The 24,058-nt window shown below is 44.4% G+C and overlaps 1 protein-coding gene across 2 annotated transcripts in view; it reads left to right on the plus strand.

Annotated features, from left to right (window-relative positions):
- Positions 1-24,058, plus strand: part of A1CF (APOBEC1 complementation factor) — an 82,742-nt gene that overhangs the window by 2,387 nt on the left and 56,297 nt on the right. The window lies entirely within an intron of this gene.

Genomic DNA, 24,058 nt, shown 5'->3' on the forward strand with positions numbered 1-24,058 from the left:
CTCGCAGGGCCCGGGATGTCCTGTGTGCGTCCGTGTATGTACTTCTTGTGAGCATCTCTGAGTGTGAGACGTGTTGTTCCCTAAGCTTCCTTTACAACCGAACATCCCTCAGGGACATCTATTAACATGTCTCAGAAATGGCATCCCTCAGAGCACAGATTAGGAAAGAACAAATCACTGTTGGGGTTCTCATCCAGGCTCCATAAAACCAGAACCACCTGAAATCAGCCCAGTTGAAGATGTCGGAGGGACCCGATGGCCTAGCCCCCTTCCACCAAACAGGACCACGCCTGTGTTGGCGGCTTCCAAAGCACTTAGAGAAGGAACCCCAGACTCTCTGACCGAGCCCGGCTGCAAGGCCCCCTCCCGGACTCCGCGCTGTGTGGCCCGGGTGCGCTACTTAACTTCCCTGACTCTCAGTTCCTCAAGGGTGGCAGGGTGGCCTGCAGGGTTTCGTGACGATCCAGTGAGATGACCTAGCAAAACGGCTCAAGCACCATCCCTGGCACCTGCTAGGAGTCCAGCAGAGCTCGCTCCCCCTTCCCACTTCTCCACCTGTAACAATCTCCAGAAAAGTTTCCGGAGACCTTTTCCCAAACTTACCCACTAGCTGCTCTTTGCCAAAACCACGCTGAGACGCTTTAAATCAAAAACCACACACAAATTATAAAGTCCTGATTGGTCACCAAGAGTGACCATTTATCCAGGAAAGACAATTAAAAAAAAAAAAAACTCTCACTTTTCTTTTATTCTAACGAGACAGCAGCGGCCCCAACAAAACACAGTATACTTTGATTTTAGAGAACGGTGCTCTAGGAAACTCTTGGTGAAAAACCCAACGCCCCGTCCTTCAAACCCGCGGGGTGGCCTGCAGTGGGGTGCGTTCATTTCGTCACAGAGCCAGGCGACGTTACTAATCTGTTTCAGTAACTGTCTTTTAAAACACTGTCATCCCCGAGCAAGCGGGGTGGCACGCTGGGTACTGTTGCACAACTGTTGTCATTACCTTATGTGTCTCTAAATGACTCAATCAGTTCAAACAAGACGGTATTGATCGATGGAGGATAAACACCATTTGATCTTATTCATGGAAACAGTAACCAGGATCCTCTAAAGTGCAGTTCCAGTGGTCCCAACACCTCCCCCCACCCCCAGGGAAGCATCTGGAAGAGAGGAAACATCACTGCGGTGACATTACCTATGAGAAATTTAAATCCCATCTGCTCCTCGGCCTGATAGTGTAGGATCCAGGCAGCTGCTAGCAAGTGTTTCCTGCCGATTGGATCAGGAGAGCTAATCTATCATTTTAGTCCATGGAACTTCATCCAGTGAAAATCTCAGTCTTAGGGACTACTTAGAGTTTTTAATTTAATAAATTCGGGTTTTGTGTTGAGTCTTTTTGATTCATCCAGACCAAAATTTTAAATATTTCCTTTTATAAGAATGGCTGCCCTTGCCTAAATGTGCTGGTGCCTTGAGCTCCTTATTTTGATTTTTTTAAAGATATGCAAACTCAGCTTTTTATTTATTTATTTATTTTGCCTTCAATGGATACATATGTGGAATTTTGCATATGCAGGTATTGACGATCATGTGGAAGATAGTTCCAGGTTTGTTTATTCCACGAGGGCTCCATCCCTGGTAATAATAGTAAGAGGAAGGCCATGATGAGGACTAGGATAACCCGCTCCCTCTGCAAGATTATGCACAGTGTCCTGCCCCCCCAGCAACAGTATGGCTACGAGAATTAGCACATGACAGCGTGGCCAGAAGGAAGAACTAAGTGAGAGAACTGGTTTGCAATTCTACAAGGTTCCACCTTCAGCGATGTAGTAATGTCTCCTCTTCTTCTAGCAGCTACAATGATCATCGTTGTGGGACGCCCAACTGATGCAAAGAGCACAACGCTTAACACAGCGGAATTGGCTACTGCTAATACCTTATTGCTACAGAATATTCTCGTTTACAAAGCATATTTACTTTTACAAAAATATTTTTACTTTTTTTCTAAAGATTTTATTTACTTGAGAAAGACAGAGATAGTGAGAGACAGCACAAGTGGGGAGGAGAGGGAAAAGCAGGTTCCACGCTGAGCAGGGAGCCAGCCCTATGTGGGGCTCCATCCCAGGAGCCTGGGATCATGACCTGAGCCGAAGACAGATGCTTCACCAACTGAGCCACCCAGGCGACCCACATTTATACTTTTTTTTAAAAGAGATTTATTTATTTACGAGAGAGTGAGAGAGAGAGCATGAGTGGAAGGGGGCAGAGGAAGACCCTGAAGCCGACTCCAAGCTGAGCATGGGGCCCATGCAGGGCTCGGTCTCACCCCCTTGACATCATGACCTGAGCCAAAATCAAGAGTCAGAAGCTTAACAGACAGGGCCACCCAGGTGCCCCCAGACCTCTTCAATGCCAAAGTTCTTCATAGTCAACTCAGCATGTATATTCTCTTCAAGGTAGTTCAGTCACGACACCTCATTCCAGTTGTGCCAAGCTGGTTAGGGGCAAGATGCTCACCCAGAGTTTAGCCTAGCTGGGCTCCCGTAGCAGAGGGTGGATTATGTAGGGAGGCTTCCCCTACTGTGTGGACATAATGAACCCAGTGATGAGTTATCTAAGAGGTTCGATGAAACTGGGAAGAGAGGCTGAGAATCCCCAGGGAAGGTGGGAGGAACACTAGTCCCCTCTGTGTCCCTGAAGGAAACAACCCTAGAGATTTCAAGCGTTGCATGCAAAGAAGTGAGGGGAAGGACGCTGCCCCGCGTCCAGGAACACCGGCCAGGCACCTGCAGGGTTCTGTGTATCAGGGCCGCTGCTTCTCCCTCTTCTCAGCTCACCTTCAGTGTTCTTCTCTCCAGGATTGTGCTGAGTGCTTTCCCGCTGGGGCCTCTTGCATGACGTAAATTGGCTTCTCAGATTTGTTTAAACCCTAATAAGGGAAGGGAGAAGAAATGTGTGGGAAATATCAGAAAGGGAGACAGAACGTAAAGACTGCTAACTCTGGGAAACGAACTAGGGGTGGTAGAAGGGGAGGAGGGCGGGGGGTGGGAGTGAATGGGTGACGGGCACTGGGTGTTATTCTGTATGTTAGTAAATTGAACACCAATAAAAAAAAAATAAATGAAAAAAAAAAAAAAGTAATGATGGGGTGGGTGGCTGGGTGGCTCAATCAGCTAAGTTTCCAAGTCTTGGTTTCAACTTGGGTCTTGATCTTGGGGTTGTGAAATCAAGCCCGAGTCCAGTTCTGTTCTCAGGGTGCTGAGTCTGTGTTCAGTCTGCTTGTCCCTTTTCCTCTTTTCCTCCTCCTGCTCTCTCTCTCAAATAAATAAATACAATCTTTGAAAAAAAAAAAAAAAAAAAAAACCCTAACACCTCTGGTTACTTTGCATGGAAGTCAGAGATCAGACACTGATGCGTGCAGCGGAAGTCTGTGTTGGCCCGTGGACAGGACCGTGTCAGGAATCCTGTCTCCTGAAGATCCCCAGCAGCGCCCCATGATGCAGGCACTTACTGCCAACCGAGCAGAACCGGCACCTAGGATGATGATGATGATGACAGTGGTACGTGTGATAGCTCCTCCGTCCTGACGGAGCTCCTGCCATGTGCTGGGCACGTAGATTCATTCAACCCTGTGGAATTCTCTGGAACAGGTGCTATTGCTATGCCATTTTTCCAATAAAGGGGTCAAGTCTTAGGAACGTGCAGACACCTGCCCAGGATCACACGGCTAAAGAGTGGTGGAGAGGGCCTGAGGTCCAACAGTCTGAGCTCTGAGCCTTAGACCTGGAAACTCAATCTTGAGGCCCTTTATGGAACACACAAAAGCTAAATGAGTTTCCCAAGGACCAAAGACATTTTGTTGTTGTTGTTGTTGTTGTTGTTGTTGTTGTTAGGGTAAGAACCCCAGTGCAGACCCCAGCCCTCGGGTAGGCCCTGTCCCTGGTACCACCCCCAGGGCACAGCACATCTAATTCAGCCTGAGTCCCCGCACAGATCCTGGGTGCCAGGCCAGCAGGGCCCCTGTGGTTAGGGGCCACGGTCCCTTCTGTCCCAGAAGGAGGAGTCCCACCCGCCGCGCTTTGCCCGGATGCATGCCTCCTGGCACAGCCAGAAACACAGTTGAAGGAGACCCGTTTCATGACTTTGAGAGAGTGCCAGGTGCAGATCACAGAAGGAATGTCCAGGCCCGGGGACCACAGCCACAGGGGCGTCTCCAAAATCACAGAGCAATGGTCCTGAGTGACTTGGCTTCCTTGCACCCAAACCCGACTAGTGTCTGCAGACACAGCCCCTCCCACTCGGAGGACACACCCCTCTCCCCCGGGAAAGAGTAATTGGGCTGCCAGGTCTATGAATGCTAAGGGAGCCCCATATTTAAACTGCCCTCGTTTGGAGCTTTAAATTGAGACCCAGCTGTTCCCAAATAGCAGCTCCACCAGCCTCAGTGGGATTATTCATTTAGGATAATAAGAGGATGTTTCCAGAAGTTCCTCGTTAAAATATGAGCTAGTTGGGATACAGGGTGTGAGTGATAGGGACACTCGGAGGTGTTAACATTCAAGAACACACTAGCCTAGAATCCCTTAGCACGTTAACTAGCCTGGCAAAGCCTTCCAAGAATGGCGTGTAGGACAAGGGAATTGCGATGGTAGGGAAGAGAAGATGGAGAAGAGGCACAGCCAACAACGGGGGTGTCATAGGGAAGCAGGGGAAGGGTTAGGTATTTGAATGACAGCTATTTGGTTTTTTGTTTTTTTTTTTAATTTTTATGTATTTATGATAGTCACAGAGAGAGAAAGAGAGAGAGGCAGAGACACAGGCAGAGGGAGAAGCAGGCTCCATGCACCAGAAGCCCGATGTGGGATTCGATCCCGGGTCTCCAGGATCACGCCCTGGGCCAAAGGCAGGCGCCAAACCGCTGCGCCACCCAGGGATCCCTATTTGTTTTTTTTTAATAATAAATTTATTTTTTATTGGTGTTCAATTTGCCAACATACAGAATAACACCCAGTGCTCATCCCGTCAAGTGCCCCCCTCAGTGCCCTTCACCCATTCACCCCCACCCCCCCCTCCTCCCCTTCCACCACCCCTAGTTCGTTTCCCAGAGTTAGGAGTCTTCATGTTCAAATGACAGCTATTTGTTTGATCTTTGAGGGAGAATTCACTTATTGATTTTGAACAATTATTAAGGACATTAGGGCATCACGCTTCCCAGATCCCTCCAAGTCTCTCCCTCACTACAGAACAGACACCTAACCCAGGTGCCCGGACCAGAACTGGAACCGCCCAAGATGCTATCACATGGCCCCTTAGGGTATTTTAAGACAGGAGAAAAACCCATAATGTCTAGAGACCCTTGTTTTCACTTGCCTTTCAAAGCAAGCCATAAAGTCAAGTGCTTCCTATAATAAGAACTTAGTCTCTCACGAATCCCAAGGATCTCCTAAAGCACGGCGGCCTAAAGGATGGATTCACAGCATGGCGTGTGGCAGGGAGGCCCCAGACCCCGCATGGCTGGGCTTGAATCCCGGCCCCAGCACTTCCTAGCTGTGTGATCCTCAGCAGATTATTTAACTGCTCTGTGCCTGTTTCCTCTTCTGTAAAGTCAAAGTTATTTTGTGGATCAGAAATTACACGCAAAGTGCTTAGAACAGTAGCAAGAGTGCGCGAACCTTAGCTGATACCTTCTCGTCATCTCGTTCCTTTGTTGCTTTCCTGTTAGGATATGGCTGGAGACAGAGAGCCTATGAGGTCAAGGCGTAGAAAATGAGAGGTCAGGTGGCTGAGAACCGTCCCCAAGGCTGGCCTGTGGAGCAAATTAGGAACAGTTTCTCCCTGACACCGTTGCAGTTTTTCCGACACAGAGACAGGCAGGGGCTCCTAATTCAGGCAGTGTAAAATGATTTGAAGGAACCTGGGTCATCAGCAAGGAAGCAGAATGGAAATCCGGGTCTTCACACGGGAGTGCCAGCCTCTCGGGCCCCTGTTATTTTCCCGGGTACAAAGAAGACCCCTCAGGACTCACAGTCACTTGCAAAGGTGCAGATAGAAGATAGCAGGGCTATTGGCAGGACAAAAGTGCAGCCAGGCGGTAATACAACCGGTCCCCAAATCAATCCCCTGCACAGGGCGGGCAACAGACCCCTGAAGAGAAAATTACGGGGGAGGAGCTAAGCGGAGCATCAGGACTGAGGAGGAAGGGGTTCGGGATCACCATTTCCTTTGGGGGAGGGTGTGCTGGACAGAAGGGCAGGAAGGGGATCTCCTGGGATTACTGTGTTGATCTGTCCAGTGGGACTGCTTGATGGATCCTGTGCTTGAGTTCAACGTTATTCTAGACGTTGTGTTGGATACAAAGATGTATTGCACTTTTGTCCCCAACTTTAAGGGACCCATTTCCCAGGGTTCCCATTGCAGTCTTAGGATATTCGATCTCTCTCCCTCCTCTAAAGTCTCTCACTTTGCTGGAAAATGAGTATTTTACACTGCTACATTGGGGTTCCTGAAAGGCAAGACAGTTACCCCATTTCCTTTTCAATGCGCAGACCTAACACCTTGCTATGCACAGAACAGATTCCCACTATTGCTTGTTGAATAACAGAGCCTCCTAACTGGGGAGAGCAGGACAGGAGGTGGAAGAGGCCCAGAAGAACATCGTCGGGGGCCGTGTACTCCACCCCGTGCCATGCACTTGTCCTATCTTTTTGCATCACTCTGGCAATACTGTGAGGCAGGCATCACGCTCCCCAACTTCGAGATGAAGACGCTGGGATCTGGCTAAACAGCTTGGCACAAGTTTACAAGGTTCTTAAGGGCAGACCTCTAACACTGGAACCTGTGTGCCTGTCCGGCCACCCTCCCAGCTTGGGAATCCAGAATGGACACCAAAGGGCAAAAGTCTGTGTATTTTGTTATTATGTGGTGGAACTACAAAATTAGGATGGAGACAACAGAACTCTGGAGTAGGCAGAGAGGCCGTATGAAATCTCCATTCAGCCCAGCAAATACGCGTGATGAAGTGTCTACTCAGAGGCAGTGGAGGGGCTAGAGCTGAAAACATGAGTGCCTGTCCTTGGGGAGGTGATGGCCCTGCCTCTCTACATGTCCCCACCTGTCCCTAAGCTAGTCCTTCTGCCTCTAATACATTCTTAGCCACACTCCTGGAGTTGCCTTCCTGAAGGGCACAGGGACCTGTTAGAGCTCTTCCGTGCCGACTTCACAATAAAGCAGGAACACCCTATCATGCCAGGATTGACGTCATTCACCTGCCTCACTAGCCTTACCTGTTGTCGCTCTCGCTCCCGACCCCCTCAGCTCCGCTTGCATTTGGCCGTCCAACCATACTCCACCTCCCCATCCACGCTGTTTGCACTTCTACCTCTGTACCCCCAGACTCCCCACCTCCCTTCTTCTCCTGACTCCTAGGCCTCTGGAAAGGTCTGGGTAGAGAGAAGCTATCTGCTGGAAATTAATATAAAGCTGGGTGTGTTCGATAGGGGATGACATTGGTTGACCGAGTCGTACAATATGGGGCCACGGAAAGTCTTTTAATAGAAAAGTAGCATAAGGAAACGGTTGAGAAAATTAACGAGCCTCACACAGAGGACGTTAGAGTTTGAAAAAAGGCTAGAGGTCAACGTAAGACAAAAATCCAGGTGTGAAATGATGGTTGCATACGTGATAATTAATGGCCGTGGGAAGTCAGTGGCTGACTAGAAATGAGGAGGAATGACTTACGGAGGACAATTTATGCCAAGGCATGTAAATTAGCATAAAATTAGAACTTCCATCATCTGCTTTATTGAAAGGGAGCACAGTGCTGTCTTTCATTCCGTGTCGAATGCCTCAGGGCTACTACGATATAGAGCTTCAGATAGTTGGATTTTTGTTAAGCTCCACTCAAGGATCAAACATATTTTATTAATCAGTGGTTGGCAGTCTTGGTGAGAACTGAGTGTTCAACCTAATTTTCCCAAATTGGTCTGAGGAAACCAGATGCAGCAATTAGGTTCAAAAGGATAGTCTCCACTAGGAAAAAAAAGAGAGAGACATCACAACATGAATCCAAGAATGAATGAAATACAGCACTCACAGCTCATCAGGCCCCTGTAACCTGCCACACAGATAATTGGTCCCAGAGCTATTGAATAAACATCTGCTTTTAGGCTGAAAACCATCTACGTCGCATGCTGTGACTAACACGCTCCCAATTTATAGGTCAACTTAGAAATTAAACATACGTGCAAAGGCATTCCGTTCTTCTCAAGCTATGCCATTCTAGAATTTCCAACCTCGGCCAATTCTCTTTCCCGGAGATCTTTAAGAGAGTGGGGCCTGGTGGGAAGAGTTGGGTAGCATTACTAAGTGAAGAGAACACAACAGCCATCTGTAGCCTGACCTTCCAGTTACAGGGAACGTGACAGCACCGAAACCATGTACATATACGTACTCAACAGGGTTGTCCGGAAAAACGGTACTAGGATTCCCATCAGTACATATACAGAAATGCTTTTGCTGTTGTCCCTGTTCTAGTGTCTGCAAGGCGCCAGTACTAGCCACCAGCACCTCTCAAATATATCTGTCTAAAGGGATGTATTGTAAGGGGTTGCCCCACGTGATTACAGAGGCCGAGAAGCCCCAAACCCTGAAGCTAGTGAGTGGGAGACCCAGGCCAGGTGACATATGCTTCCAGTCTGAGGGGCAGCAGGCATGAGATTCAACAGTCAATGTTTCAGTTCAAGTCCAGAAAAGATTGACGTTCCCAGGAAGACAGAGTTCTCCCTCACTTGACCTTTTTGTTCTACTCCAGTCTTCAACTGATTGGATGAGACCCACCAACGTTTGGGGACAACGATCTGCCCTACTCAGTCTATATTTAGAGTTAACCTCATCCAGAAAGACCTTTACAGACACACCCAGATTAATATTAGGCCAAAATTCCAGGCGTCCTGTGGCCCTGTCCAGTTGACACATAAAATTAGCCATCATCACGGAACCTTAATGGAACGTAGAGTCCCTAAAGCTCTGCATTTCTCCCCCACCACCTATCCCCTCACCCAACACATGCAGTTTCCACCTGCTATTAAAGTTTCCCCATATCATTTTTGGATTAAAACTCTTGTTCATCTCTCAATCTTCTGCGTTACCAACAATAGGTCACGTAAAAGGGCTTTCAGGGTTTCTGATAGTCGTATCTGAGCTGACCTGAGGCTGAAGGATTCGTAAAGGAGTTGGTGGGGTCAGAGCCAGTTACAGAGGGAAAGGGGTGTGTGGAGCAGTCTCCCGGGTGATCTCATGCTACCAACACTGGCCACCTGGAGTTGATTCACACCCGTATGTAGCTACATATTCGTGTCCACGTGCGCTTGCATGGGCGTTCAGAGACCCATAACTCTCCACACACCCGGAGGAAGCAGCTTGAGTTTATCTCACCCAGGGAGCCTGGAAGGAAGTATGGGAACTGGGCACATGACAAATGGGAAAGAAGATCAAAGAGTCTCCAAAGTAACTGGTGTGTCTGGGAGAAACCTGGAATAAATACTCTACACTTGCAGGGACCGTGACCAGGCGAGTAGAGGCCAGGCCAGCTCACGGCAGGATGGAATATCAGCCTAGGGAAATGGACTGTTCCTTGTAGTGACTGATGAGGCCGATGAAGGTGTTGGGGCAGGAGGATAGTGGAAGGGACACATGAGGGAGACTGAGCCAGTGGCGTGTGCGGAGCCTCTTGCATTCTACGCTGTGAGCTCAGGTTAAGTTGAGTAACGGAACAAGGGGTGGGAGGTGAGGGTAGGATCTCAAGAGGAGCAACAAGTGAGAGTAGACGTTAACACAACACACGATAAAGGTCAAGATCAGACTTCATGAGGAGGCTGTTCCGATACAGAGGCTTTAAGGGCTTCCGCAGTCATAATTCCCAGACCCGGGGAGGTGCTTCGCCGGCGACGTGAGCCGACTGCGCCCCACGCCTGGGCCCGTCTCTCCTCCAGGCTGGCCTTCCTCACTGCCCACCGCCCTTCCTTCCTCTCGCGCCTGCTCCCCCTCGGCGGGGCCAGCAAGTCACAGTAGGAATATAAACTGCTTATTGGTCGGTCCTCATGGAAACAGAGTTGAAAACAACTCACTTGAGCCAGACTCTAGTCAGAATGCGATTATTTTTTTATGGTATTTCTAGCCCCTAGCAATTAAGAAAAGACTTGCTCAATAGGAATGCTGAAAATGTAAATAATTATTAGAGAAAAAATGGAATCATCCTCCCTTTTGTCCTATCATCTCGTGTCTACCTTTTACAGGCCTTTTCTTCTCTTTAATACAACGTCCTTTACATGGTGTCTAGCCCGTCTATGTGACAGGTGGGGCAAATTCAGTCACTGTCCACTGTTTCGACACTCAACATGTAGAGACTAGAGCTTCACTTTGGAGGCTGACACCATAACCATCTCCCGGGGCCCCAGCCCGGACCAGGTCACTCTGAATCCCTCTGTGGGGGTGGGTCGAGGATGCTGCCCAGGACAGGTGACTCTAATGTAAAGCCAGGCAGGGAGTCTGCTCTTTCCCCTAGCTCCTGCAGCTCTTAGCTGTCGTCAGCTCATGTCGACCAAAGCTATTCTTTTTTTTTTTTTAAGATTTTATTTATTTATTGAGAGAGAGAGAGAGAGAGAGGCAGAGACACAAGCAGAGGGAGAAGCAGGCTCCACGAAGGGAGCCCGATGCGGGACTCAATCCTGGGTCTCCAGGATCAGGCCCTGGGCTGAAGGTGGTGCTAAACCGCTGAGCCACCTGGGCTGCCCTTAAATTATTTTTCCTTTTTTTTTCTTCTTTTTTTTTTCTAGTTTGGAATATGCCATAGAGTGATACAATGTTTTAAGGATAGGGTCCTGCTTAGGAAGTCATGGTAAGTGACAATTAAGGAATTCGTTCAAACCGGACACATCCTCTGAGCAGAAGATTATAGTGAAGTTGACTTCCAGGGCATACAAGGGGCGCCCGGGGGCTCAGTGGGTGAAACATCTGCCTTTGACTCAGGTCATGACCTTGGGGTCCTGGGATCCAGCGGCTTCAAGTTCTGGCCTCAGGGAGGAGTCTGCTTCTCCCTTGGCCTCTCCCACCCAGCCCCACTTCCCGCTCATGCTCATTCTCTTTCAAATAAATAAATCCTTAAAAAAAAGAAATTGAGGAGGGGGAGATTTAACAGAGGGACTATGACTTGCTAAAATCCAAGAATGCGTGCAGTTAAATCTTAAAGTTCTCTTTTGACAAAGCACGTGTAGGTTAATGCTTTCTTGCCTGCATTTCCTTGTGTAATTTACAGTTTCAAGCTAAATCCCAGGGATTTGATGGCTTCTCGTTGATATTTAAAGGGCATTTTAAGCAAATAAATGTGAAATGTCTTTTGAAGCAGATCAAATGTTCCTACCCTATTCTACCCACTTAAGAATATGCTAAAAAGCAGGAGGCGTTCCCATTGGGCCACAAATTATGCGGTTTTGGATACACTTTTTAAATGAAAATATATGGTTCTACTTGAAATTAACTTTTCCCTCAAACAAAACAAAATGAATGTCTCCGTGTCAGGACCGTCTTGCAAGAATGATGACATGCTTAACTTGCCCAAGAGTTCGGGTTTTTCTTTTCAGATGAGATTGTATCTGATTCCTGACTGTGAATCAGTACTTAAAAGAAAATAAGAAGGACAAAAATATCAGAAGGACACACCTTCTCACTCCTTGCATGTTTACAATGCTGAGATTTAGTCCAGGGGTGTGTGTGCATATCGATACGTATACATATACATGTCTGCACAGATAAGGACGTACCCAAAAATCATAATACAGTCATTTGTCTATTATACATCTGCTTGTTCTTCTCTGATAACTTTAAGTCCATAGTTCCAATGGAATTTTTTTCTGGTATAGCTTTATTTTCTCCATAGATATTTTGATAACAGTGCAATTTCCATCGTGTCTTAGGTTTTGCTATCTTAAGTTATTCTATCTAGGACTCCAAACGGCTCTCAATAAGACGGTGTATAGATTTAAACATCACGCTGTCATCAAACTATCAGCTGGCCCAAAGCATCTTTGCAAAATAACCGTTTCTTGACAAAATTTCATCCGTCAGCATTGCTTCTCTACAGCTGTTAACATCTTGCCTTAAGAGGAGGATATACCTTCTAGGTGGAATAGGCAACTTCGCTAGTCAGGGCTGTCACTGAGGGAGGAGAGAGAGCAAAATAAAGGATTAGAGAGAGCAAGAAATAGAACACAGGAAAGAGGAACTCTGTGGACGTTGGAAGGTAGAGACAGAGGGACAGAGAGGAGATCCCACTCCCAAAATAGTTGCATTTGGTGCCTATGGGGAGGACTTGTGTCCACTAGCCAGCAACGCACCACATCAGGTGTTTGACCCATAGCTGGCTCCCTCCTCTCTGGCTATCTCTAATCCAGAAGAGCTAATGTTCAATGGGAAGAAGGAACCAACACTTTAGATGTAAGAATAGAAATTCATGTGGAATCCAAGCCCCATCCTGTCAAGTGATACATCCCCTGGTCATCTCTGAAGGCTCCACATTCTGCCATAAATGTATAGGGCATGAGGCTTCAGGGGTATAACCGGGTGCATAGCAGAGAGCTGGCAATGACCGTGTATCCATTCTGGACCGTGTCCAAAGGGGGCCAGATCTTGAATGTGTCCAGGTGAACCCATCAGAGTAGGGCCTGCCCACAGGCCTACTCAGATGATAATAGCTCGTTTTCTTTCCAGCAAAGAGTCTAAGTCATTGTAGTGCTTCCGATGACCCAAGCCACCTGGCACTATGGAAGAGGACACAGGCTCACAGTGTCGGCTTCCTCAGTTTCATCGTGGCATCACGGGGTTCCTCACAAAAACGCTTTAGGGAAAGCTGGATAGATATTGTAACCTCTCTACTCCTTCGGCACCATTCACCTACGTTTTTAAGGTGAATATAGTAATGAGGAACACAGACTCTGGCGCCACGGTACCTGCATTCAAATTATGGGTCTGCCACTTGTTACCTGGGTGACTTTGGACACGTTAACCAACCTCCCTAACTTGATTTATGACCTGCATCATAGGAATGATAATGCCAACCCCACTGAGTTTTTATGGAATTAAATGAATTGGGTTTACAGTTTCCAGCACATAGCATATAATAAGCGCTTAGGAATCGTTAGCCCTGTTTGTTTTTTTGAAATATTTTCAAATTTTGCTACATAATAGGCAAAGCCAAAGCATCTTGGGTTTTAATTTACCTTTTCTCATCTGATGACTATATTTAAATAAGTTTACAAACTCTTTTTTATATCCTTTTTCTGTTAATTGACTGCTCATGACCTTTGCTCATTTGTCCACATCAGCAGAAAAATCAATCTTATTATTCAATCAATCTTCATTATTGATCAAAAGTATTCTTTGTGTATTACAGATACTGATTCTTGGTGTAGCCTATAAAAGTAGCAATCATTTTCTTCCTGTTTGTGGCTTCTTTTTAACTTTATTGTACCATTACAGATATGTGTAATTTTTTTTTTTTTTACTTATTTGAGAGAGAGAGAGAGTGCACGCGCACACATGCCCATGTGATGGGCAGAGCGGCAGAGGGCCATGGAGAGAGGGAGAACCCCAAGCAAACTCCCTGCTGAGCACAGAGCTCCACATGGGGCTGGATCCCAGCACCCTGAGATCACAACCTGAGCTGAAACCAAGAGTCAGATGCTTAACTGACTGTGGCACCCTGGCACCCCAAATCTGTTAGCCTTTTTATTTTTGGTGGTTGATATGCCTGGTTAGGAAGCCCTTCTGCTTCGCAAGAGAACAAAAATGTTCCCCCATATTTTCTTCCAGTAGTTATAGTGTTTTTAAAGGTTTTTTTTCATTAATCCACTTAGAATTTTGGTATATGCCATGAGAGGGTAAGCCAACTTTCTTCTCAAAGTGTCTATGATCTATCTTTTGAAATAACACCTATCAGCAAATTCCAGCATGAACAAAACTATAGTCTAGACTTCTTTTTTTCTTTCCATTAAAATCTGTTTGTCTATTCCTATGGCTGTTTTAATTTGAACTTTTAATCAGGCTGGTCCCCGGGGAATGCTATACGTTCAGTACATGTCGTGGCATTTCCCAACTTTTTCCTACCAGATGAACTTTAGACCTAATTTGTCAAATTTAAAAATAATTTTATTGGGGTTTAAATTGGCATTTCATTAGATTGATAATATGGGAAGAATGGATATTTTTCAATAAGAACATTTCCATGTATCCGGGCCTTCCTTAGATCCTTCAGCGTAATTTTACCATTTTCTTCATAAAGAGTTTGGATACTTCACATTACATTTATTCCTACAAGTTTTGTTTATTTTGTTTAGATCTCATTTCATTTGCCATTTCTTCTTCAAGGATGAACTTGTTTTTACTTTTCTTGTAGTATTCCTTTATTCAAATTGCTGTGCACAGTTGATTTACTTGTCTTGAATAAGAATGGATGATTGCAATGTTTCACTATTAAGTATGTTTGCTGTGTGTTTCTGATGATCTTCATCAATTTAAGGATGCTTTTTTCTATTACTAACAATCTATCTTTTTTCTAAACCAATAGTGGCTGCTCAATTAAGTGCTAATTTTAATTTATGGGGGTGATCATGTTTTTTCTTCTTCATCACTGAAATGAATTAAATGAATAGAATCCCTAAGGTGGCATGGTCTTTGTATTTTGGTGATAAATGCATTGTATGTTAGTATTTTGATAATTTGCTGTATGTAGTTCATATCTAGACTTATATGTGATATTGAGGTCTATAGTTTTCTATTTTGTGGTGTATTTGTCTGGCTTTGTATCAGAGATATGAAATTATTGGTAGATTTAGTATCAGTTTTCCATTATTCTGTATACTTCAAAAGGCTCTCTATAATGAAAGAATTATTTTTTAAATGATTTGTAAGACTTTCCCAGTAAAACCACCTGGACCTTATGGTATTTAGGAGGAAAACAGTGAGTTTTTTCATCACAGTGTGTGGTTATTAGCTTATTCAAATTTTTACTTTACCCTTGAATTTTCTAGATAACTGGTCACTGCATCTGTATTTGTCAACATATTGATAAAAAGATCAAGAGTCTCTCATCTGTGGCTACATCCATTTTTCCCACCTGTTTTTGGAATTGGTTTCTCCTTTTTCACTTTGTCAAAGTGGCCAGAGGTGCTAGTTTGCCAAATTTTCAATTGGCTTCTGCCTTTGTCAAGTCTACAGATTTTTCTGTCTTACTAATTTATGTTTGATTCCTTCTGATTTCATTACGTCTACTTTGTTCTGTTCCTGGCCTGTTTAGCTGGCCCCTTGTAGTGATTTTCAGTATTTTTTTCTAATTAATGATCAACAGTTTCCCTGGAATAGGATCTTGACCCCCATCTTAGTCTTTGATGACTTGTTCTCATTGGCATTCATTTGTCAGCATCATTTAACTTTTTAAAGTTTTAGAGTAAGGGCTATGTATTATAGAAAACTAAAAATAACCGAAGGAGAATGACAAACTGATTTGTTTACCTAGTTAGCCTTTTATAACGCCTTACGAAGATGAAAGTTAACACGAAGGAAATCAGACTACCCCTGCTGTTTTTAGTCTGCTTTCTTTTGACTTGATTCTATTCACAAATAGCTGTCTGAATTATATATCCTACTAGAACAGCAGTTTTATTAGCTGCACTGTACTGCAACTTATTCAAATATTCATTAATCACTGATATTTAGGTCGTATCTAATTCTCATCACAACATTAACATGCTCTTTGACACACACACATGTACACACACACACACACACACACATACACTGAAGACCTTCTGGATTTTTCCTACTGAGAAGTGACAACAAACACATGAACAATCAGGTCAATTATTAAAGCAACATGAAAGTCAACATAACGCATTCAAAACTGTGTTCCTCTTTCCCTCGAACAATTTCTAGAAAGAATAACCTAGCAGATGATCATAGATGATGTTAAGAAGAGTCAGCCAAGGCAGCAGATAAGGAACAAGAAAGAAATATTTATTGAGCATCTTCTGTATGCCCAGCACTTTATTAGGTGCTTTCCTATCCATTATCTGATTTATTTGGTCCTTTGCTAAAAGACAAAAACAGAAAAACAAACAAAACCTCCTTCAAGTTAGGTGTCAGTGCTCCTGTTTATTTTTTTTAATATTTTATTTTTTATTTACTCATGAGAGACAGAGAGAGAGAGGCAGAGACACAGGCAGAGGGAAAAGCAGGCTCCATGCAGGGAGCCCAATGTGGGACTCGATCCCAGGACCCCGGGGTCATGCCCTGGGCCCAAAGCAGATGCTCAACCACTGAGCCACCCAGGGATCCCATCAGTGCTCCTGTTCTTAGAACCAGGGTCTTAGAAAAATTAAAATCATGGTGGCAGGACGTAAATTTCAATGCAAGCTTGTCTTTCTCAGAGAAGTCCAACCTACTATAGAAGAAGGATTTTTTTTCAATAATTATAAGTTAATGTATCTACTATGAACAACTTTAATTTTTCTTTATTTTAAGCCTTGTCTAGGTTCAAATTGACCAGGCCCAAATTAACATAGGATTCATTTCTAATGCCTTATGAATATAGAAGGGATTCTGACTAACTTAATTATTTTGGCTAATAATATATCGGTTTTTAAAAATAAGACACTGCATATTGGGACTTGGTGGGATGTTTTTATGGCTACATTTTGGAATTTTATTTTTTTTAAGATTTTACTTATTTATTCATGAGAGACACAGAGAGAGGCAGAGGGAGAAGCAGGCTCCCTGCAGGGAGCCTGACATGGGACTCGATCCCGGGACCCCAGGATCACACCCTGGGCCAAAGGCAGACACTTAACCACTGAGCCACCCAGGTGCACCCGTGGAATTTTATGTGTGCATATCCTCTGTTAATTTTGCCATGGTTCATGACACACGGCCAACTATAGAGCTATCACATGGATTCACTTCCAAAATAAACTTAAGACCAATTGTAAACATTTCTAAGGAGACCGCTGGAGCTAGTTTATATTTCTTTATCAAGTAACCCATAGTAATATTGACTTAGCATCATTAGGCAAATGCATAAACTTTGGTCATCAATCCTTCACAGACCATGTCAATTCACCTGGAAGTCCTTCTGTGTAAAATCCCCAGGAGATACTAAATGCTTGGAACTAACAATAAAACCACTTGTACAACTTGCATGCTGTGTTAGAGTTACATCCAGCCTACGTCATGCAACATGGGCTCATGAATGCTGGAGAAGCCTGGGTTGGATCTGGAGGGATCCTGGTGGCACTGGATGCTACCACCAACCTTGCTCACATAGGCCCCAGTGTCCCCTGCTTGGTTACAAAGGAACACCTCCCCTCTGCTTAGCAAGTCAGAACCAATGTTTCCCTCCACTCAGTGTCCTTATTCCTCCTCTTTGGAAAAAGTCCATAAAATACATACAGAAACCCTAACATTAACAAAACTACTCTATCTCCTGGCTAAATCATCTAGCACATTGCTGAGCATGTAGCAGATATTCCTTTAATACCTGTGGATCTTCTGTTAAAGTTGAGAATAATTGTTTTGTGTTTAAACCAAGGAGGCTGGTCACTTGAATCTCTGTCTTAATCCTTCCTCTCCGTCTTGTTCTCCTCAGCCTCACACACACCACTGCGCCTGCTTTAACTTTTCCAAGCTACTTTTCCTGCACACGTTTTGTGTGCCTTCCATCATGCACCTCTTACTTTTGTCTGTCTTGCCTGGTTTACTATTAAAAAAAAAAAAAAAACTTGTTTTCCCTCTTTCTCTGTTGCCATAGCTGCCAACTTATGCTCCGCTAGGGTGCTAATCTGCCAACACTGCCTAACTTTAGGCAAATCCAAATAAATATCACTGAAAATCCTCTCTTTGTTTTCCTTCCACATCTGGTGAGCTCAATTTACATGTACAATTTTTCCATATGCTTTTCTTCTTTATGGACTTGGACTATGAAGAAAGGGCAGCATACAGTACCCCCCTCATGGCTGTAGAGGAGGAAAGTCAGCAGGTGCTCCCCCACTTGCTTCTCTCTTGCCTCCTTCCTGTCTTTGTATCCCTGGCATCTTCCCCGAGCCAGGACCCACTAGTACCCGAGGCAATCAGGGTCAAGGGTCAGGAACAGCAGCTCTAACCTTACCCAACAGAGAACTCTGGAAATTTTTACTGAAAGGTCTCAACCAAATGAGGAGGTGAGATGTTCACTCCAATCCACTGTGACTTTCAGAAAGGCAGAAATCTTGAACCCTCAATAACTTCTGGGTCCTTCTTTTTCCAAAGAAATAGGGACGATGTTGCAAATATAAAACCAGAAAGGCATTGAAAAGAAGAAAAGTGAATTCAAATGTCAATCCTATTTGTCGATCGCTTTGTATTCAAAATTTGACTCCTCTTGTCTCTCCCCGAAATACAAGAACATATTTGTAAATTCAGGGAAACCACTGACATCCATTTCTCACAAAATGTAAATTCACTCCAGGATTGAACTTTCTAGAAGTGGTTGGAGCAAAAAGAATAGTAAATAGTAGGAGATTAGATGCAGATTCCGTTTACTTCAGATCGGGCGTAAGTTACCATCATTTATAAAATGCTAGTCCAAGGTCTTTCATTTTTTTCTCCAAGTTATTTATCGAACACTTAGCATAAGGTCAGGCTAAGCCTTCTGGGCAAAGAAAGAAGAGTCCAGCACAGTCCCCACACTCAAGGAGTTCCCGGTGTAGTGAGAAAGACAGCCGTGTAAGCAGATAATTCCAATATTATATGCAATAGTACATGGGCTCTCAGGCTCTCTTGAGAGTGCTAAGGACGTGGCACCTAATGTTACCCAGGGAGGGTATCAAAGGAAGGCTCACAGAGCAGACATTTTGATCCAATTTGGAAAGATAACAGGGCCAAGGTGGTGAAGGTTAGATGTGGGAAGGGAAGGGAACAGCAGTCCAAGTAGAGAGTGGGCAAGTGTAAGAAAACCTGGTGGCCCAAGGGGGCAGGGAAAGGAGTGAGAACACCAGAAGGGAATCCAGTCCTGGAGGGACAATGGATCATGCTAAGTGCTTGAGACTTCATCTTCCCAGAAAGTGATTTTGAAATGTTACCCCTCGGAATTAGAGATTACTTATAATAATAATTAATAATAATTAAAATAATAGGTAACCCTCAATGGGCAGTTATTAAATGCCAGGAACCACTTTAAATATTTTAAATCTCTTCATATTTAATCCTTGAAACAACTCTATGAAGTAGGGACTCTTACTGTCCTAACACTTTCTAGGTAAGGAAATGGAGACTCGGGGTCTCCCTAGAGCGAAGGGAGGCAGAGCAACAGGAGCGGGGAACATCTTCACCTAGCAGGTTTGCTGATGAGCGTCCATTTGAACAAAGCATCCCTTCCCTAAGAAAACGCACACTTTCTTCACTCAGCCATTCTCATCCAGGCAACAGTCCTTTTCCCCGAAACCATGGAATGTCTTCCTGCAGAACCTGAGAAGGTGGGGTGCTCGGTGATTATGCTGTGTCTCCCTTTCTCCTTTTGTTTTAGTCATAGATACCTGGGCCTACCTCCCACCTAGCACTCACTCTGTGCCAGGAATGCTCTCAAAGCTCTCTCAACGTATTTACTCATATAATACAACGGCTCTAGGAGAAATACTCCTGCTTCCAGAGTTGAGGATGTACGGATATCAAGAGGTTCAGGAACTTTCCAGGGACACAGTAAGAACCAGAAGGAGGATTGGAATCCAGGTGTCTAGCTCCAAGGTCTGCATCCCTATTCAGGCTTCATCTTACTTGACATGATAGGACATGCTCATCTCATCACTCATTTGTTCTCAAAATCCCTTCTTCACTTGGCTTTTCATTCACCTCCTTCACCCGGTTCTCCTCCTGCCTTTCTGACTATTCCAGCTCATTCTCCTCTGTCTCCCTGACTTCCGAGAGTTGGAGTGTGCGCCCTCACCCCCCCCAAGCCCAATCCTTGGACCTACTTTTTACACTCAGCTCATAGATGATCTCACCCAATTTCATAGCTTAAATATCATCTCTCGGCAGATAGCTTCCCAACTAGTACCTCCGGCCTGGAACACTCCCAGGAAATCCCAGCTCGTGGACCTAACTGTATACTCAGGCTCTCCATGTGGCTATTAATAGGCATCTCAAAACCAGCATGCCGACCGTGGAGCTCCGACTCTTCCCCATCTGAGCTAACAGCAGTTCCATTCTTCTAGTTGCCTGGGCCAGAAAACTGATGTCATCCTTAACTCCTCACTTTTTATCCCATGATGCGTCCAATTCATCTGTAGAGTTTATCCACAATACCTGCTTTTCACCACCCCCAGTTCATCACTACTCCTTCTTGTCCAGAAGGTGCCATGGTTTCACTGGTCTCCCTACTTCACCTCATGAGCCGTCTGCTGACTAGAGTGAGGTCAGAGGTGAGTGAGGCCCTACCTCCAATGCAGCATCAAGAAACTCAGGAATCAAGACAAGTGGTGTTTTCATGCAACATTTTAAAAAATCAGAATCTATGCAAAAAAAAAAAAAAAAAAACCATAAAAATGCACAAAACAGCAAAGTCGATAGTGAACACATGACTAGAGCGTTTGCATGACTCACCTCAGTCCCAGCCCTGCCTGACTCCCTTCAGTGTCAGAGTGACCTTGTTAAACATCTTGTTGATCCTCTGGCTTGACATCTCAGAGCAAAAGCCAAAAGCCAAAGTCCTCACCATGACCTGCAAGATTCTTTATGGCCGGGGCCACCACTATCTCTCTGATAACTCCTACTTCTGACCTCACTAACCCAGCTCTGGGCCCTCCCCACAGGCCTGCTCCCTGTTCCATCACCAAGCTCCCACCTCAGGGCCCTCACGGCTGCAGGCCCTCTGCCTAGAATGGTTTCCCCCAGACACATCCCTCGCGTCACCAGGTCTCTTCCCAAATTCACCCCATCAGGATCACACCTGTCTAACATTTCACTCCTCCCGCACACACACTTCACGTTCCTCTTTATTTTTTTTTCTCCTCGGAAATTATCATTAGCACCTATGTATTTTACATGCTTATTGTCTCTCTCATCCTCTATAAAACTCCATGTTTTTTGCAGGGAGAGGGGTTTGTTTTGTTCTCTGCTATTCCCCCAATGTCTCAAAGAATTCTAGAATGGTAGTAGGTACTCAGTATATGTTCTTAAAGAATAACTGATACTCTCTGAGAAGTATGTTCATATGCTTAACCACTCACGCGTGTTCTCCTGGGGCACCAATGTTCCTAATGGCTGCTTTCTATAGGTTTTTTTGTTTTTTTTTTTTTTTGTATAGGTTTTAAATCCTGTTGCCGGGATCCCTGGGTGGCGCAGCGGTTTGGCGCCTGCCTTTGGCCCAGGGCGCGATCCTGGAGACCCAGGATCGAATCCCACATCAGGCTCCCGGTGCATGGAGCCTGCTTCTCCCTCTGCCTATGTCTCTGCCTCTCTCTCTCTCTCTGTGACTATCATAAATAAATAAAAAAAAAATTAAAAAAATAAATAAATCCTGTTGCCTACATAAGTTACACTGGGAACCAGTCTTTCAAAACGCAGTGGTCTCAGATCTGAACAATTATGGGATGTTAAATTAGAAAATGTATTGCACAATCTCTCTCCCAAATTGACCAAATTTAACAGAAGTTTAACTTGCTTAAAAAAATATTTATCTGGGATCCAAGTTCATCCTTCAGGTTAGGTCAATGTTGGGAGAGGGGATTGTTCTTGAGAAACGAGCATCGAAGCTCAGGTATCTCTTGTAGCAAATTCTGAATCTTCCTGCTATACCTCCATTTCTAATGACCTGACATTACGTTGAGAGGTTCTAGAGATTTCCGCAACAATGGCAGGGTGAGTTTCTGCGATCAAAAGACCTGTCCTACGTAAAAAGTGTTTTCAATTATCTTTACTAATCATTAACTAAAACCAAGGGTAGGTCTTGCAAATAAAACTTGTCGTTTCACCATGAGCTGTTATTTTTTGCTGGAAAAGGTGAAGCTCAGCAAAGAATAAACCCACAACTCGGCCAAAAGACAATAGACTTTGCCTTCAAACATCTGTAAGACACATGATGACTGACAGAACTAACCACCAGACCCCAGGCCACCCTTGGCCTCCCTGCTTTGGCAGGTTAAATCCAGCCCCAGCCCTGGTGCGGGGAGGGGGTAATGGGCTAGGCCGGGGGGAGAGGGGGTGTTTGAGAGGGTCCTGATGAAAAGACAATTTTAGCAACATTTGGGGAAAGTGCAAGAGTTACATTTTGTGCAAAAAGGCTACTTTTCTTTGGAAATCTTCCAAATGCCTTTCATAGTTTCACTTTTTAAGAGGACTTCTATTGTTTCATAGAGATTTCTATAACTCAGAAATTAGTTATAATTTCTATAAGCAGCCAGTTAGCATTACAAGCTGAATACAGGTCTCCTTTTACCCCCTACCCTGTAGCATCCTTAGAAAGATTGTTTGACATTATAAAGGTATCAGTAAAGCCACATGTCCCAACCTGGATGCTACAGGTCTATCAAAACAGCACCATCAGGAAAATTTGTCTTAGGCAAGATACAAAGTTAGAAAATAAAAAATCACTGCCTTTTGCAAAGGGCAGCAGCTGAACCTGGTACATTAACTTAATGGACTTAGCTGACTGTCTCCACCACACAATGCTTAGGGCGGGACAAGGAGAAGCTGGCGTGCAGACAGCACTGACTAATACTACTTGAGAGAATGAATGCGTAAAAATGGAATTGTCCAGGCTTAGCAGCAGGCAAGAATTATTAGAACAGTCAAGGGCAGGAGTGGCCATGCTTGTACGTGAAGCATGAAATTGTTCTGTCCCTATAATAGCTGATGAATAGTCTCCCCGAAATCTTCGCTTGTTTCCTGTATTCTGTTGAAAGTATTACTTTCTAGACAATGCTAGATGATGGTTGTTTGTCTATTATTTATTACCTTAATAGAACGCTTTGAATCTTCTATTGACATGATCACCTCAGCTTTACTTTTCACCCAATTTTTTACCTGTTTTCTATATTATTAATGGCCCATTCATTCAGAATCTTTAAATGGCCCCCAAAAGTTGTATAGGAAATCTCAGCGCATGGCACAGAAAGTTTTCAAAGGGCCTATGTTGAAAGGCACTCAATCTGCATGTGATTCAAATCACTGTAAAACACACTTCTGGCTTGGTTGACAGAGCACAGTAGGCAGAGTGAAAGCTCAGCCTCAGCGCGGAACCTTCCTGAGTCCTCACACTCAGGGAGCAGGTCAGCATACGCCCCTCTGCACTAGAAGCAATTATCCTATTTGCAGTAGGGTTCAAACTATGTTCCCAAATAAGAAGTACAGCCGATAAAATGCTGAAACTGCATCTTCTTATCTACACAAGCATGGAGATGTGCAAATCTAGAGTTCCTTAGATTTTTTTTTTTTTTTTCTTTTTTGCAAAGGGCTTCCTGTCCTCTCCTGGGTGTTCTAAGTGATAGATGATCCTGGTATTAGTAGGCCCTTCTAGCACCACTTAAAAAAAATCTATTGTTCTTGTTTTATTAAAGCCTATGTGACCTCTTTATTATACAGACTAGTTTGCATGAGGGCCCCTGTATCTCTCATGCCAGCACAGTCGGTTCTAGAAATTTTATCTTTGGAGAGTAAGTAGATAAATGTTTTAGGTGACACATTAAGTAGATAAATAAAGCTCAGTCTCTCGGGATTTTAATACTTTATCCTAGTTGGTTTGATTTAGTAACCATGCTCTCTTCCCACATCTGCAAGGACCGTTCTGCATATTTTTAATTGACATGAGCTAATTTGTTTTTGAGCATTTGGTGACATTCTAAAATAATTGGATTGAGACTTACTGATCTGCATTCTAATTGGAGAAGGAGTATTGCTCGTTTTTTACTTCTAAATTTCAACTAAAATTGAATATTTTTTTTAAAAAAACTCTTTTTTTTAATGAGGACATTTCACCAGCCGT

Source organism: Canis lupus, chromosome 26 (genome assembly GCF_011100685.1).
Source record: "Canis lupus familiaris isolate Mischka breed German Shepherd chromosome 26, alternate assembly UU_Cfam_GSD_1.0, whole genome shotgun sequence".
Classification (NCBI taxonomy): domain Eukaryota; kingdom Metazoa; phylum Chordata; class Mammalia; order Carnivora; family Canidae; genus Canis; species Canis lupus.